The sequence below is a fragment of the Hyaena hyaena genome, unplaced genomic scaffold (genome assembly GCF_003009895.1).
Source record: "Hyaena hyaena isolate Hyena2069 unplaced genomic scaffold, ASM300989v1 scaffold_407, whole genome shotgun sequence".
Classification (NCBI taxonomy): Eukaryota; Metazoa; Chordata; class Mammalia; order Carnivora; family Hyaenidae; genus Hyaena; species Hyaena hyaena.
The window spans coordinates 798,886-804,688 of NW_024081037.1; positions in this window are offsets into that span (position 1 = coordinate 798,886).

The window sequence follows — 5,803 nt, forward strand, 5'->3', positions numbered from 1 at the left end:
AACACTGCTCCATGCCCAGCATGGACTTAGGTGCTCTGGGATCATACAGAGGGAGTTGGAAGCTAAGTACTGCCCTGTGGGAGCACGTTCTCTCTTTATTGGGGGGTGGGGAGCAGATTGACATTCAGGAAACTTGAAAGAAACTTATGTAAGGTGAGTGGGGGATTCGTGCTTAGTTGTGTGGGACAAGTGAGAATGGATTCAAAAGGACACAAAAATCCATGTGAGATGAGTCCCTTGAGAGAAAGAACCCCAACTGACTCATTTTGGTATCATTAGCATTGTTAATTTGTCACACAAGGTAGAGGTTTAATTGGTAAATTTTAAAAAAAGGTTAACTCTCTACTTTTATTTACCCCTAATTTCAGTCCTACACAATTTTATTCTCTGCCTGTGCACTTAGAATATACACCTAAATAAAAGCACCCCAAAACCCAATATAGTTTCTAAACAGTCACGATCTCACACATGTACAAACACATGCACTCACAAGCTCTCATGATTCTGTTTTTCTTGTCTCTCTTGGTCTTGTGCTCACATTTTCTCACTCCAGAACTGTTTCCAGGAGTTGGAGAAAGAGTAGAGTAGCACCTAGTTTTTCCAAGCCTTCACCAACCAGTTCACAAAAACACAAAGATGAAGTATTAGAAAAGTAGAGGAAGAAGACAAAAGCATGATGATGGGGAGAGAAGAGAAAGAACAGGAGAGAAAGAAAACCAGGAAAATCAAGCTTCCTGTTGTAGTTAGGGAGTTAATTGTAAATGATTCTGCTTTTACACTAACAAGGAAAAGGAGAAAAGCCCCCAGGTTTTTTTCTTTAAAAGTTTTTACTATTGTTTATTTATTTATGTTGAGAGAGGGAGAGAGAGAGAGAGAGAGAGAGAGTGAGCGAGCACACATGCACATATGTGTGAGTGGTAGAGGGGCAGAGAGAAGGAAAGAGAATCCCAAGCAGGCTCCACTCTGTCAGCATGGAGCCCAACATGGGGCTTGATCTCACAAACCTGTGAGATCATGACCTGAGCTGAAATCAAGAGTTGGACACTTAACTAACTGAGCCACCCAGGGGCCCCTGGCTCCCAGATTTTATATCAGAGTGAGAGTCTTGTAAAGACTTGCTGCTTTGGGCTTGTTAACTTGTGGAGAAGCAGAAATAAGGAAGTACACTTCCCCATTCTTCTCAATTTATAAGTCATAAATTGCAGTGACTTATATTTCTTGAATAGTTTAGTTTCTCATGGACAGACTTAGGTTTTGTATAGGTCTTTTCCATTGAGCCAATTCTAGTGCAAAGTGAAATGAAGAGTGCTTTAAAAAAAACCTCTTGATTACTCAGTGAATGCAGATGTCTTCTGTGGTGATTAACTTTATGTCAAGTTGATTGAGTCATAGTGCCAGATATTTGGTCAAACACTATTCTGGATGTTTTTGGATGAGACTTAACATTTAAACTGGTAGATCAACAGGTAATCTATGACAGAGGAGGCAGGAACATACAGCAAAGAAAAAAGAGTCTCTTCAATAAATAGTGCTGGGAAAACTGAAGAGCTACATGCAAAAGAATGAAACTGAACCACTTTCTAACACACACACACACACACACACACACACACACACACACACACACACCTTAAAATGGATTAAAAACCTAAAAGTGAGATCTAAAACCATAAACCCCCTACAAGAGAAGACCGGCAATAATTTCTTTGACACTGGCGGTAGCAGCATTTTTCTAGATATGATTCTTAAAAAGCAAAAGCAAAAATAAGCTATTAGGACTATATCAGAATAAAAAACTTTTGCATAGCAAAGGAAACCATCAAGTAGGCAAAAAAGAAACTGTCAACAAGACAAAAAGGCAACCTACTGAATGGGAGAAGAGATTTACAAATGACAGATCCAAAAAAGAATTAATATCCAAAATATATAAAGAACTTCTATAACTCAACACCAAAAAAAGAAAAAGAAAAGAAGCAAATTAAAAAATGAGCAGAAGAGCCAAATAGACATTTTTTTCCAAAGAAGACATCCAAATGGCCAACAGACAAATGAAAAGATGCTCAACATCACTAACCATCGGGGAAATGCAAATCAAATCCACAATGAGATATCATCTTACACCTGTCAGAATAGCTGAAATAAAAAAGACAAAGAATAGCAAGTGTTGATGGGATATGAAGAAAAAGGAATTCTTGTGCACTGTTGGTGGGAATGTAAGCTGGGACAGCCACTGTGAAAAATAGTATGAAGATTCCTCAAAAAACTAAAAACAGAAATACCATGTGATCCAGTAATTCTATTGGGCATTTACCCAAAGAAAACAAAACCACTAATTTGAAAGAATATGTACACTCTTCTGTTTATTGCTGCATTATTTACAATAGCCAAGATATGGATGCAACCTAAGTGCTCAGTGATAGATGAATGGATAACGATGTGGTATATGCATACAATGGAGTATTACTTAGACATTAAAAGGAATGAGATCTTGCCATTTGCAACAACACAGCTGGACTTGAACAGTATTATGCTAAGTGAAATAAGTCATTCTGAGAAAGACAAATACCGTATGATTTCACTCATATGTGGAATCTAAACAACAAAACGAATAAACAAACAAATGAAGAGCAGAATCAGACCTGTGAATACAGAGAGCAAACTGATGTTTGCCAGAAGGAACGGTAGTGGGTAGATGGGAAAAATGGAGGAAAGGGTAGAAGAGAGGCTTCCAGTTATGGAATGAATACATTTAAGGAAATAAAAGGCATGGCAAAGAGAATATAGTCAATGACATTGTAATAGTGTTGTATGGTGACAGATGGTAGGTATACTTGTGGTGAGCATGGCATATCATATAGAGACAATGAGTCACTATGTTGTACACCTGAAACTAATATAACATTTTGTGTCAACTATACTAAAAATTGTTTTTATATGACACTAATAGACAATAAAATGTAAATAGAATGCATATAATATTTTTGTTTGCTTGTTTTTGAAGATGTTCATCTAATATCTAGTTTAACATAAAATGATATTTCCAGAAACAATTTTTTAAGTTTTTTAAAATTTAAGTAATCTTGACACCCAACATGGATTTTGAACTCACAACCCCAAGATCAACTGTCCCACATTCCACTGACTGAGGTGAGCCAACCATGTGCTCCCCCCGTAACTTAACTAAAAAAATTGATAGACTGAGTAAAGCAGACTGCCCTCTATAATGTGAATAGTCTCATCCAATCAGTTGAAAGCAGAGAAGAAAAGGATAACGTTTCCTGAGCACACAGACTTTAGGATTCATCTGCAACATTGACTCTTTCTTGGTTTCTCCAGCAGATGGTCTTTTGGCTTGAATTATTAACTCTTTACTGAACCTTTAGGCTGTCAGCTTCCTGCATCAGATTTTGCGTTTTCCAAGCTTCCTTAAAATCACACACACACACACACACACACACACACACACACACACACACACACGGTTCTGTTTCTCTGGAGAACCCCGACAAATACAGCATTCTATATGCTGACAAACGAAGTTGAGATGCAACAAACGTGTTCATGCCTTTTTTGAGCCAGCACCATAACTGAGGACTGTGGACTAGAGGGTGAGGGCCTAGGATCTGAGGTCAACGGCCTGGTTCAGGTGTGAGCTCTGTTCTTTCTTAGCCCTCTGTCCTGTATCATTCACCTAAGCTTGAGAAACAATTTCTCTGGGGACCTGACCATTGCCAACCCCTAGTATATTCCTTTTCTATGACTGATGTAACAAATTACCACACACTCAGTGCTTAAAACAACATAAATTTATTTTCTTACAGTTCTGGGGGTCAGAAGTCTCAAATTGAAATGTCAAGAGGACTTCTGGAAGCTTCAGGGGAGGATGTTTCTTGCTTTTTTCAGTGTGTAGAGGCTGCCTGAAATCTGTGGATCACAGTGCCTTCCTTGCATCCCTCCATCTCCAATCTCTAGCTCCTGTTGCCACATTCCTGCTATTCTTCTGATCTCTTGCATCTCCCATAAGGACCCTTACCCAAGTAATCCAGGATAATCTCCCCATACAACACCCTGAATTTAATCACACCTGCAAAGTTTCTTGACATCTAAGGTAACCTTCACTGGTTCTGTGATGAGGCCATGGGTATCTTTCGGGTGAGGTAAGGCATTATCTGACCTACCACACCTGGACACCAGAGGTCACTGTTTACAGATCGAAGGTGAGACAGGGGAGGGATTCTGAGATTTCAGAGTTGGAACTTGAAAATTTGTGGGTTTTTGTTTTGTTTTTGAAAAGTACTCAACTATTTGCTGAATGCAGAAAGGTGCAACAAAGAAATGCTTTCTTAGCTGCTAAAGAGACAAAACGTGTTGGTACTGGATTTTTCTTCAACAGTGAAAAATCTCCTAGAGTCATCACAGAGTAAAGCTTCCCCTGCCTTAAAAAAAAATATATATATATATATAGGGGCACCTGGGTGGTTCAGTGGGTTAAGCATCTGAGTTTGGCTTAGGTCATGATATTGTGGTTCATGAGTTTGAACCCCACATCTGGCTTTGAGCTGACAGCTTGGAGTTTGGAGCCTGCCTCAGATTCTGTGTCTCCCTCTCTGCCCCTTCCCTGCTCCTTTTTCTCTATCTGTCAAAAATAAACATTAAATTTTTAAAAATAAAATAAAATAAATATAAACATGTTTTTAAAAGTATAATATTCAGATCTAGGTATACAAGTCTATGGGAATTCTTGCCGTGGCAGCTTTACTAAGTACTTCAGTCTCCTTTAAGTTACCTTTAGCAAGGGGGCACCTGAGTGGCTTAGTCAGTTAAGCGATGACTCTTGATTTCATTTCAGATCATGATCTCATGGTTTGTGAGTTCGAGCCCCACATCAAGCTCTGGACTAACAGTGTGCAGCCTGCTTAGGATTCTGTCTCTTTCCCTCTCTCTCTGCCCCTCCTCTGTTTGTCTGCATTCTCTCTCTCAAAATAAATAAACATTAAAAAGCATATATATATTTAAGTTACCTTTAGAAGGAATTTAAACCTTTTAAGATGGACCCTGAGGAGCTCCCTTAACACATATAATTCAAGTATCATAAATACACATCATCATTTGACTTGAATTATTTTATGCCCTTAAATGCTGAATACAAATTTTGAGGGAATCCACAACTTTCAGTGCTTCCTTCTTAGCTACACGGATAACTTTAGGAAACTCTCTGGCCTTTCTTTTTGGTGTATTGCTGGATATTGGGTGCTCCGAGCACTGTCATAATCTTTGCTAGGTATATACTTAGCAGAGAAAATGAAGTTTTGAATCCATAGAAAGAAGAGGACATTGAATAAATCAGTTTTCAAAAATCATCCTGACTGCTAAATTCAATGCTCAACAATTATTAGAAAGTCTATAATTTCTACTAGTCAATGAAGACTCATGGTCTGAGCCTGACTGAGGTTAAAAGTCTTGGGGACCCCAGGCTTACTTACTTATGCCTGCTGAAGGTATTCTCTCCTAGGCATTCACCTGCCTTCAGGCACAGGGCTTCAAATAAACACCTGAGACTTGGTTTAGAACTCGAAAAAGTGGAAACCTGGGTGGCTCAGTTGGTTAAGTGTCTGACTCTTGATTTAGGTTCAGGTCACAATCTCACAGTTAGTGAATTTGAGCCCCACACTGGGCTCTGCATAGACAGTGTGGAGCCTGCTTGGGATTCTCTCTGTTCCTGCCCCACATATGCTCTCCCCCCCCACCCCCAATAAATAGAGCAGCTTAAATTTTTTTTTTAAAAAAAGGAATTCCAGAAAGA